Source organism: Carya illinoinensis, chromosome 16, assembly GCF_018687715.1.
Source record: "Carya illinoinensis cultivar Pawnee chromosome 16, C.illinoinensisPawnee_v1, whole genome shotgun sequence".
Lineage (NCBI taxonomy): Eukaryota > Viridiplantae > Streptophyta > Magnoliopsida > Fagales > Juglandaceae > Carya > Carya illinoinensis.
In genome coordinates this window covers 28987672-28999765 of record NC_056767.1, presented here as the reverse complement: position 1 = coordinate 28999765, position 12094 = coordinate 28987672, and the positions used below count along the sequence as shown (strand labels likewise).

Sequence of the window (12094 nt, the reverse complement as noted above, 5' to 3'; positions counted from 1 at the left end):
GGAAGAAAGGGAAGAGGAAGATGCACCTTGAACGACCATCAGAGAAGTTACTGTTTATCTATGACTGATTACTAAACCTGCAAAAAAACTATCCTTAAGTTGAGTTAGAAACCGCGTTGCATCATTTAATATATATATATATATATATATATATTACGTAAAAGTTCAATATTGCACACCCATTTGCTTTTGGAAAAAGGATACGCGTTTGTTATAAGCAGAAAAGTAAATAACACGTTAAAGGTTTCTTGGCATCTTCTTTTGAGGTAACTTAATGTCATTTGCTTTAGGAAAAGCATACACAGCCAGCTTTAGGAAAAGCATGCATACGCGTTTGTTAAAGAATGATTACTTTCTTGGCAATTTCTTTCGGTTCCTTTTGTTGATTCAGTTCAACGCATTTAATGATTGTCTTGTAGAAAATAAGTTGTAGCTTGTGGAAAATAAGCTCTAGTACTACTCTTGTGGAAAAATATGCCCTCCACTCTTTGTGCATCCTCTGAGTAGGAATTGGTCTAGGGATAGCCGATTGAATGTTTCTCTCCAATGAGATTGTGAAGTTTGCATGTATTATGGTTTTTGAATTTGAAAATTTTATTATTATTTTCTAGTACTCCATCTTTTCATTAGTGCATTTATTTGAAATTATCTCTGTCAGTTGATGAAAAGAAGCTTTGTTGAAGCTGAGCCAATTTTTTATTTTTTATTTTTACTTTTTTTGTATATTGGGGAGGGTTTCGAACCCAAGATCTCTATTTTGAAAACTTGAGTGTTACGCCATCAAGCTATGCTAGAATTTATTTGATCATTTTCTTTCTTTTGGGGGTTGCTTTCATCATTGTCATCATTATAATATTGCTTGCCCATGCCAGTTGCATTAGAATACGGATACATGTCTGTTGAAGAAAGATCATCACGAGGAGTTGAATTAGTTTCTTGGCAACTTCCTTAATTCATGTGTTAGTTACGCTATCCCAGCATTGTCGTAAATTGTTTTTTCTTTTTGGTACAAGAATTATTCCTATCATGCATGTCCTGCTTTGGTGGAGTTAATTTTTGTTTTGATATGGTTAGGATGCTTTAAGAGTTGAGATCTTTTCTCTTTTCTTTTTTAACATTTTAGGAATATTTTTCGTTAAATAATTTTTTTTAACGATTAGAATTTTTAAATAAATTTGCATATGAATTACTATTTTTTTTTTTAAAAAAAATAATGTATCATTGTCTTATTACATAACCGGTCATTCAGGGTTTAAAGTCAATTTTTTGTGGCAATATTGTTATGGGATTACTTTATATCAGTGAGTTATTTAATTTTTACGTCAATGTGTAAAGTAAATCATCCACATCACTCAAGTCGATTGTGATTTGTAGTTTGTACGTACCACCTTTCAATTATTTATTGATGGATAATTAACAAGTCCAAATGATCGAATAAAAAAATGGGGAGTCTTTGAAAGTGAGTTTGTAGGTTTCTCATGTAGCATTCTAAATCTTTGCAAGAGAAGACTATTTATTCGCCTTCCATGGGCAATTCTTGATGGTCACAAGGTGGTAGCCTCTTAAAGGAGCATATGAAATCGAAGGAAAATGAGGTTGCACATTATTTTTTTACCACGTCATAAAACACGAAATGTGTCAATTTTTTGACAATATTTGCACTTTTTGTTTTTCGGTTGGGAGCATTTTTCTTCTCAAAAGCTTTGGATATGATCATATTTAGTTTTTTATTTAAATTTTATTGAAAATTATTCGTTGTGAGTTATGATATAAACAGATGCTTGATGTTTCCCTGTTCTTTATCTTTTATTTTGTCTTTGCTTTTGTTACTAGTTCTTTGTTCTCGCTATTGATTTGGGTTTGTTTTGATGACAATGTTTGAAAAGAATAATCTTTGAGGAGTATTTTTATGCGTTAGATCCGGATTTGCGAGTCCTTCTACTGGTTTTCGAATCTTTTTGTTGGTTTAATTTTTGGAATCTTTCCACTAACTCCTTTCAACTGCGATTGTAAGCTTTTAACTTTAAAGAAACTTTTTTAGCATTTATAGAGAATGGCTCTTTTCCTTGGCTCCATTGTCGATTCTCCTATTAATGTATATAACTTCTGCTTTGCTTTATGCTTTATGCTTTGTGCTTGATACTCATTGCTTTATGCTCTAATAAGCTCAAAAATTTCCTAGGTACTCATTGCTTTATGCTTTCTTTTATGATAATGTCATTTGTGACTTTTTTGGGGTTTCTTAAAAGTCCTTGGATATATTAAACCATGAACTTCATATATTTTATACACTGAAAATGCCTAGTATGGTATGGGAGAGAATGAAAAGTTTATGAGAAGGGCAAAAGAGGACGGTCATGCTACTACTTATGTTGCTTTAATTCATAAATAATCTACTAATAATCATACCAGGAAGATATGAAATTTTAACTAACTTCCATTCTTGGTGATGTTCTGCAACTTATATAAGATCTGAAGATTTAAACAAAAACCATTTTGCATTCTGCATTTTCTTTATGTTTAGAGGATGATCATAAACAATTTTTTTTTCTTTTTTGTAGCACTATTAGCATTATGAATGTTTACACACACACACTCTCTCTCTCTCTCTCTCTCTCTCTCACACACACACACACACACACACACACATTAGTAAGAAAAAAATAAGTGTAGGGTCATGGTGGTCCAAGGTCTGCATGCATCCATTCAATTAAGATAAGATAGAATAAAGAGGTATGAGAATGTTTCCCACAGATGAGTTAGAGGCGATACATCTTCACTAGATTGTGCATGCCATCTACTGTGTGAACATTCATTATAAACATGTACTTTTGCTATTGTGGAACATCTTTTATCGGTGGAGTCTTTATGAATTTTTCTTCCAAACTTTTACTCGAGCATGCCTTAACTAATCAGTAGTTGTCATGTAGAAAGGCCCAGCCGGCTTTGTACATGTTAGTGAATTGACTCAGTGTTAGTATTTGATAATCTAATACAAAGAGTAATACATACAACATTAAATGTTCATGTGAGTCTTGATCTGATATGATACCATTTGCCAATTTATGTGTCATCTGTCACTCTACCTACTATACTACTCCTGGATATGATATATACCATTTGCCATTTTATCATATAGATCTGCTAAAAAATTGTGCAAGACATAGATATGGGTGCAAGTTAATAAACAAGAAAAATACCCTAAAATCTTTATAGCATGAGTCTCTGGAATCTACATAGAAAATAGAACTTTTAAAGGGAGATGATATATAAATAAAAAATAAAATGGTAAGTCAGAGCAGCACATCTTTGATGCTTAATTCCCTCTATCGATTTTACAATTCCACTTGCTTGTTTCATTTGAGTTATTTGATTTGGTAATGATATTAAAATGGCACTTTCATCCCTGTAAGGGGTGGATGGATGAGGTCAATTCCTCAAATAAACTAGATCCCTTCAATGATCCAGTAGTCCAGCTACTTGAAAAATGGATGACGTCAATTCCTCAAATAAACTAGATCCCTTCAATGATCCAGTAGTCCAGCTACTTGAAAAAATCTATTTCCTTGTCATATATCTTTGATTTGCTTTTATCAATATCTGTTGTATTACTTCTTAGTACTTGCACTGTAAACTTCCTCTAATAACTTTTTCTATTCATAATCATGTACAGATGGAGAGGTCAATCCTTATTAATAACATGCAGAATGGTCACGTTTCTGATCATTCTAATTAATTAATAAATTCACATTAATGCTTTATAGTTAATACTTGCTTTCTTATGCTACAAGTTTTGCAGCAGCTTAGGAAAAAATCTTTGAAGCATGCTAAGTTAACAGAAGACCAAGAAGTATGAAAAAACAGAAGACCAAGCTTCGTAGTTTATTGTTGTGTATTGGAGTTTGATTAAATCAATGTGTGTTTTGTAATGATCTTAGCAAATTAGTTCAAACAATGTAATATGTAGTGGAGGCCCATTTAATCTCATGAATCATGAGGGGAAATAATGTAACTGAAAAGAACTTTTTGTGGGAAATGGACGTCGTTGATATATTTTGGCTTCACTCACAGTCCTAATATTTGTTGAAACTTGCTCTGCCTTAGACTTATTTTCTCAATGCTGTGTCTAGTGCTCAAAGCCCTTTAGAAGTCCTCAGGCACTATCCAGTTTATAAATTTCAGTTCTTACCATAATTCGGTACAGAACTTCACTTATAGACCATGACGTGATTTATAACAAACAACAAATACTCTTTGTACAACTCTATCTCTGATTTATAGTGTGGTATTGTTAATTATGTAAGTATGCAAGGGCATTTCTTATTAGCTCAGTGTGTCAGAATATGGTCCAAACTATTTCTAGTTTCAATATACATTTTGGATTGAACTACGGCTTGTAATCAGAAATCTATGTAGGTGCCATCAATTTGCTGAACTGTGTTATGATGTCTGGTATGGCGGATTGCGTTTGTTCTAATTCTACATTTTTGTGCAAAGATGGTTACTATAACTGCTATCAGATTGGTGAAACAATGCCTTCCAGCATTTGGTCCTTTCTAATCCTATGCCCTACACCATTTGGTCCTTGCTCTGCCTTGCTTATTGCTTATTTGTGGAAAAAGCATATGTGGCTTCAGGAAAAGAATGCATACGCGTTTGTTAAAAATTGATTAGTTTCTCGGCAATTTCTCTCGGTTCCTTTTGTTGATTGACTTGACTTCTTTTTTCAAAAGAAGAAATTCAGTTGAAGGCGTTTAATGATTGTCTTGTGGAAAATAAGCTCATCTTGTGTGGAAAAATATGCCTGCCCTCCACTCTTTGCATCCTCTGAGTAGGAATTGGTCTAGAGATAGCCGATTGAGTGTTTCTCTGCAATGAGATTATGAAGTTTGAATTTGAATAATTTATTATCATTTTCTAGTACTCCATCTTTTCATTGGTGAATTTGTTTGAAGTTATCTCTGTCAGTGGATGAAACATTCATAGAATTTCTTAGTATCTTGTGTAACATTCATAGAATTTATTTGCAGTACGTTTCATTGAGATAAATAATAATTAAATTGCAGATGATCCTATTTTGGCAACTTACAAGAGAGATGAGTTTCTTGACAACTTACTCTCTGTAACTCTCACATAATAGTACTTGTGCGATTCTATAACAATAAATTAAGCTACAATTATAAGATTTTCAAACGGTGGATTATCCAATTCAGTAAGCAATTGAAGTGGACTTCTTTATAGCAGAACAGGGGGTTATTTTTATATATTTAACAACAGATATCATGTTTGAGTATTGTTCTCTTCAAAGCCAGTAAAAGAGGGACCTTCTGTGGGCAAAGCCAGCCATTGGCATATTTTGGCTTCATTCACTGCTCTGATATTTGTCCAGATGAGCTACAAATGTTACTAGCTGCTGCAGTTGATGAAATAAGTAAGCTTCTAATATTGATTTTAATGGCCAATTAGTGGAGCAGTGGTGGCCAAAAAAAAAACTCGAATGCATTGCTTTTTAGTTCATAAGTTCATTACAGAGGAGAATGTTTGATTAGTTGTGATTTTAATTATTGGGTGTAAACTTACTCTGCCTTGGAGTTACTTTCTTAATGCCCTTTCAAAGTCCTCAGCACTTGTCCACTTGATAAACTTCAGTCCTTTCCATAATGTGGTACAGAACTTCACTTATAGATGATATGTGATTTATAACAAAATCAAACAAACGACAAATACTCTTTGCAAAACTGTGTTTCTGACTAAAGCAAGTATGCAAGGGCATTTCTTCTTAGCTCAGTGTGTCAGAATACATTTTGGATTGAACTACGGCTTGTAATCAGAAATCATCTACTTTTCTGTGCCAAGATAGTTACTACAACTGCTGATACAGATTGGTAAAACAATGCCTTGCAGCATGACAAACTATATACGAGCAATTCTTTCTTTCTTTCTTTTCAAAACCTGCTCTTCAACATTTTCAAAGCTCAAGCTGATCAATTTCCATTGTAACAGAAGGTTAAGAGTTCATTTGTTCAAACACAGACACTTGTATACTAATATTGTATCAGGAGCTCTATCCTCTTTTTGGCAAATTCGTAATATGCTTCATAGTGCAGCTCCAACCTACGCCATGAATTTCAGTTATACATTAGTCATAACAGATGACCACAATGGACGCAAATCAAGCAATCAAAACACTCGAACTCCTTGTTGTTTGAAGAGTAACTACCTTATCATCAATAGGATCTAACTTTGTGAGCAAGATCCCATCTCAGTCTTGGACTAGCTGAAGTCGAAAGGTCCGCTAATTTCTGTATACAAAACAAGTGTAGCTTAAATAACCCGATAAATAAAGGTCCCAACAATAGACGACAATCCTAAATCTAAAAGTCATACCTGATTGAATTTTGAAAGTTGATCAACGGCATCATTTCCAACAAACAAGACGACAACAGGATTGTTAAGGTAAATAAGCTCTGAGAGTGCCCTCATCAACAGTTCATTATCTTGAAAAATGGAGTACATGTATCAAATGGCCATGATGGAGTAAAAAATAACATGACAGAGAAATACATAGCCCTAATTATCTATAAAAGTCAGTGTAATACATATAGCAGATAACAGCAGATATTTATAACATAATACCAGCTAATGCATTCAACGAACTGTATCAACTAGAACCACATCAGAACCATTATCCGTTACCTCCTGGATTGCTTCCTTTGCTACAATGGCAGGATCTTTCTCACAGCCCTTCTCAAATATAGGAATCTTACAAGAGAAAAAGGTGACAATACAGCGGTCCAGCTTGTATTACTTACATATTTTTTATTCAACAAACAAACCCTCTATGAGTAAAGAAGCCAGATAGCCAGGTAGTAAGCTGTAAAATCAAATGTTCTACCTGGAGCCTTCATGCATGAGTCCACAGCTGCTCAACAGCTCCAGATCAAAATGTGTCACAAGCAGCCATCATGACATTCATCTCGTGCTGTAGAAGCCAGTAGGCAACCTGCAAAGCAATTTTTTGAAGAAACTCTACACTCAAAATTCACAGAATATAATAAGTGTGCTCACAGGACCAATGTATGCAAATACACACACACATGCATCCTCTACGATACAGAAGTTGGGGCTATAGCTATATTAAATCTTAACATTAAATCGTTTTTTTTAATATTATTTGTGGAAGTCTCACTGTTCCATTTATGTTTAAAAAAAAGTAGAAAAATAAAAAAGAGATGGCTTACCTTGGCTAGATTAGTAGATTTCCCAACTCCATTAACACTGACAAATACAACAACATAAGGCTTCGTTTGTTCCCTGGCAGCATGCATATCCCTCAATATGTCAACAGAACACCTAGGAGTTAAAATACGAACAAGAGCTTCTTCCATTGCTGCCTGCAGTCATTGTTTCGTGCCTGGGTCAATCTTATCACAAAGAATCAAATGATGAGAACCGAAGCGGTTGAGATTAAAAAAGAAAGGGATGGATTCACAAACCTGCACTATTGAAGATATCCTTGTAAATGAAGCCAACTTTTTCCCTTCAAGACTAGCTGCCACTGATTCACAGAGTTTCTCTGCTATCTCCTCAGCCTGTGATGTAATAACAAGGAGCTCTAAGTAGCAGGCTGAGTGTATTTGAGAAGTACAGATAAAGCAAATATGAAAACATAGTATATCACTGAAACATACCACATTCTTCATCATAAGCCCATCCTTGAAAGCTTTCAAAGCTGGTTCCAGGTCTGACTTCTCCAGATTCGCTTTGTCCGCAATACTGAACGTACGAAAGTGAATAATTAATGAAGCAAGTATCTGGTAATGTCAAGACAGATTTCAACAAAAAATGCAATGGTAAGGCGACAGTCCATTTTAATGCCTAAAAGCCTGAAGTTTACAGTTGATTCATGGGTTCTTACAAATTACAAAAACAAATATGAAATTTCAGCCATCAACAAGATAAACTTCAAGGAAGCCTACTTGTACACCCCAGGCTTTTGAAAAATAGATAAATAAATCACTACAAAGAAAACAGTGATTTCTCCCAATAATTCCATGAGATAATTTATTTATTTATTTATTTTATAACATAATTGTTTGAACTGCTCAAGGGAAACTTAGGCACTTAAACTTCATTTACGGTTTAATGCCACTGTCTCTGTAAATTGAAAAATAAGTAGATTTTAAAGGAAGTAACGATATAAAAACTAAATTATGGCCCAACATTATATTGAATTGCCGTATGGAGATAAAGTACTCAGTATCATATTTTTTTTCAGGAAGAAAGACATTGTTGAAAAACTCAAGCAATATCCTTCAACTAACTATGCCTAAAACTACAAATACTGCAGATAGTGAATGGAAGTTATAAAAATAAAATTACGTGTATGCTCTAAATTAAGTCATACATGCACACACAATAACCAAAGGATTGAAATTAATAAACTAACCTTTGGAACATTGCTGGAAACCACCCCTTCTTCTTAGTTTCAGGCTTGCTGTCCTTCCCCACTTCCTCATCATCTTCAGCCTCGCTTTCACTGCTAAAAAACTCTTCCTTGTCCATCATACTTTCACCATGATCAACTGCAACAACCTCTATATTGTCCCCATTCTCACCCACATCATCTGTGAAATCCAATTTTGCCTGAGGAGGTGAATCGTCCCTAACTCTATTCTTCCTTGTTATCTTTTTCTTTGGATCTGCCTTAGAGCCCTTGCTAACAAGGGTTTCGGCTTTCTTCCCACCTTAAGCTCTAAGCTTCTGAAGCTTATTTACATCAAAAGCCCCAGCATCGGAGCCCCCATTTTCTATACTGCTAGCACCACCATTCACCTTAGAATCAGCATTATGAGCATAGTTAGCATTGGTGATCCCTTGACCGCATTTCCAAAAGACAGGACCAGATCAAGGCGTCAATTGTTGATCCCGTGACCGCATTTCCAAGTTCTTTACATGTCCAGAGGATTAATCCCCCACGAGTAAATATTAGTAGCTGCTCTAACATTCTCCTATACTCGTATATACCCTGTAATTGAATCCAGAAAAGCATTAAAATATAAGAATCAGGAATTCAAATATGGATTCGAAAAAGAGAAAGCAAATACCTACTTCTCCTCGGATCTTTGAGAAAACCTGCAAACGAAGGAAAAAAAAAAAACTGGAAAGAAACTATAAAAGAAAATAAAGATTGAGAAAGAAGAAGCAGAGAGAAAGGGGGAGAGGGAAGCAAACAAAACTTGGCACTTTTGTTAAGAAATTTGATAATCTAAACATTGATGAAACAGCAAAATAAAAATAATTTGAATTATTATATTACATAACATTTTTTAAATGCATAAATCAATTGAAAATCCAAACCTAAAAATAAAAATCAAAATAAAAGAGGACAAAAATTCCAAGTAACTCCATCTAACAAAGGGCACAAAGCTTGAGACTGCGAATTCCTGAGGATCACGGTGGGAGGCTGCACAATAAAGACGAGAAAAGTTAGAAAATTTGTATCATTAGTAAAGAAATATAGATCATGAGATGATAGTTTTTTATGTCTTTATACAAATATAGTCTCATTTTAAAAATAAGTTTAAATAATAAATTTATAATATTTATAATTTAATTTATTTTTTTAATAATCTGAATTTTTATTAAAGAGAAGTATTTTTTAATAAATGAATTAGATTGGTGAGAAAACTTGTATGTTTGGGAAGACAGTAATTTTAATTAGATTATTTTATATTAATGGTATATATATTAATTAACATTTATATTTAAATAAATAATTTTAATTATATAATATATGATGATAATATAGTCTTAATACTGTAATATCAAGTTATTGATTTTGAAAGTATGTAATAATTTTTTATTAAAAAATAAAACAAGAGAGGATGACAATTTAGAGGGTGGCGACGAGGATTAAGATTTACTTTGGATTACAAGCCGTAGTTCATTTTGGATTGAACTACGGCTTGTAATCAGAAAATCTATCTACTTTTTTGTGCCAAGATAGTTACTACAACTGCTGATCATATTGGTAAGACAGTGCCTTGCAGCATGACAAACTACATACGAGCAATTCTTTCTTTCTTTTCAAAACCTGCTCTATTTCCTTTACCTCTTCATCATTTTCAAAGCTCACTCCGCCGCTTGCCATTTGGTCCTTGCTCTGCCTTTGGGGTGAACTTTAATTATTTGTGTTATGTAGCTTCAAGGATGCCAGTGCATTTAACTGATTAGGCCAGAATTTCAGAGGAAGAGTCCCTTCCAGATGCTTGAATTTGAGAAAATAGACTACTCCACACACACAAGCATATGCTTGAATAATCTTGATACATTTTTTGATCTTTTGTTTATTGTCTGCATATGCTTATTACTGGAGCGAGCATACACGATAATGGCGTATAGGAAGGACCCTACAAAATAAGGCAACTTTGGGCTCTCATAAAGTCGAGTGCTGCAACTTCAGCCACTTATAATAATATTCGGAGCTGTTTTTCTAATCATTATTCTATGATTTTTGGCAACTAGTAGAGCACTCATCAAGGAGTTTGTGCTGGAATTTGTCATTAATGCAGAAGATTTGGTTTTATTGCAACAAACGATCCTCAATCTTGAAATGTTTGAATGCAGGTTTATGAGCAAGATAAATATAGCCTTCTGCAATTTAATTAAATGCAGTGTGGTCCAACTGTAACCATTCTATGCAGTTAAATGCAGGATTATTCATTGTTAATGCAGAGAATATGTACACCTACAGGCTACATATATATATATATGTATGTATGTATGTATGTATGACTCAAAGGAGTTCTTGTGGGGGGAAAAAAGACCATAAAAAACAGAGGAGCTTGTAAATACAATTTTACAGACGAGTTGCAACCCTAGGTAGCCATACAATTTTACACTCAACTGTAAAAGTGTAAATTACTTGGATCAACAATCACTAAATATTATTAAGAAATATGAATATCTAAATATTGATGAAACAGAAAAATAAAAGTAAAACGAATTACTATTAAGCAACATTGTTGAAATGCATAATTCATGTGAAAATCCAACCAAAAAAATGAAAGAGGCACAAAACTCCAAGTAACTCCATCTAATACGGGCACAAAGCTTGAATTATAAGGAGAGACGGCGAAATCCCGAGAAAATATACATCATCTTTCGTATTGATCATCTCCTTGTGCTTGCGTACCACAAGGACTCCAAAACTTTTAATTAGCATTCCATTGTCTATACTATAATACTTAAGTTGCAGACTTCCCTCCACTGATTTGAAACGTTCTCCATCCTGTTCAACAAGGGAGCTAGCATCATAATTTTTAGTAGACAAAGGTACACAATATGAGAGAGAGAGAGAGAGAGAGAGAGAGAGAGAGAGAGAGAGAGAGAGAGAGAGAGAGAACCCATAATTTGAAATGCTTGAATTCATTGGAGGTGGTGACTAGAGCAGCTCTCCAATGGAGGGATATTGTATTTTATCCGAGTAGGTACCATCAAGGGAGAGAATATTTTGACTTTGTTGCAACTGAAGAATGCTATTAGGGATATGCCTTAATTTGTCGCACTCTCTTAGATTTAAATGTACAAGTCTAATGAGATTACCAATCGATGGAGGCAGTTCTCTTATAGCAGTGCCTTCTAATTTAATATTCTTCAAACACTTAATTTCACTCTCAATTTTAGGAAAATTCTGCAGCTTTTTGCAGTTAGAAAGATCAAGGGATTTTAGAGATTCCAACTTGACGGATCTTTTGGAAAACTAGTAAAGCCAGCAGATTGATCATGAGGAGTTTCTGGGCCACTTGTGGGTGGTGCCTTTTATTGAGACAAATAACAAAAGATGAATACTAAATATAGTAATGAGTTGTGCAAAGTGCTCTCATTTTGAAATAGTAGAATTTATTATTAAAAAATTAATTTTTTTTAGGTAAATATCATATTTATTCATTTTTTTTTAAAAAAGAGTACACGATACTTACACACTCTATGACTACAAATATAATTTCTCCAAACAAAATACACATGATCCTCTTTTTCAAAGTAAGCCCTATTCATGAGAAATGCTTGACTAATAAATAACAGCATTAAT

The 12094-nt window shown here is 33.8% G+C and overlaps 1 protein-coding gene and 1 pseudogene across 1 annotated transcript in view; both read right to left on the bottom strand.

Annotated features, from left to right (window-relative positions):
* Nucleotides 1-5729: 5729 nt before the first annotated feature.
* On the bottom strand, nt 5730-10153 carry LOC122299014 (annotated as a pseudogene).
* The window catches only part of LOC122299730 (toll/interleukin-1 receptor-like protein), a 120871-nt gene continuing 118056 nt past the window's right edge, over nt 9280-12094 (bottom strand). The window contains exon 3 of the mRNA XM_043110161.1: nt 9280-9466. The gene's annotated coding sequence lies outside the window, so the exon portion shown is untranslated. The remainder of the gene's footprint in view (nt 9467-12094) is intronic.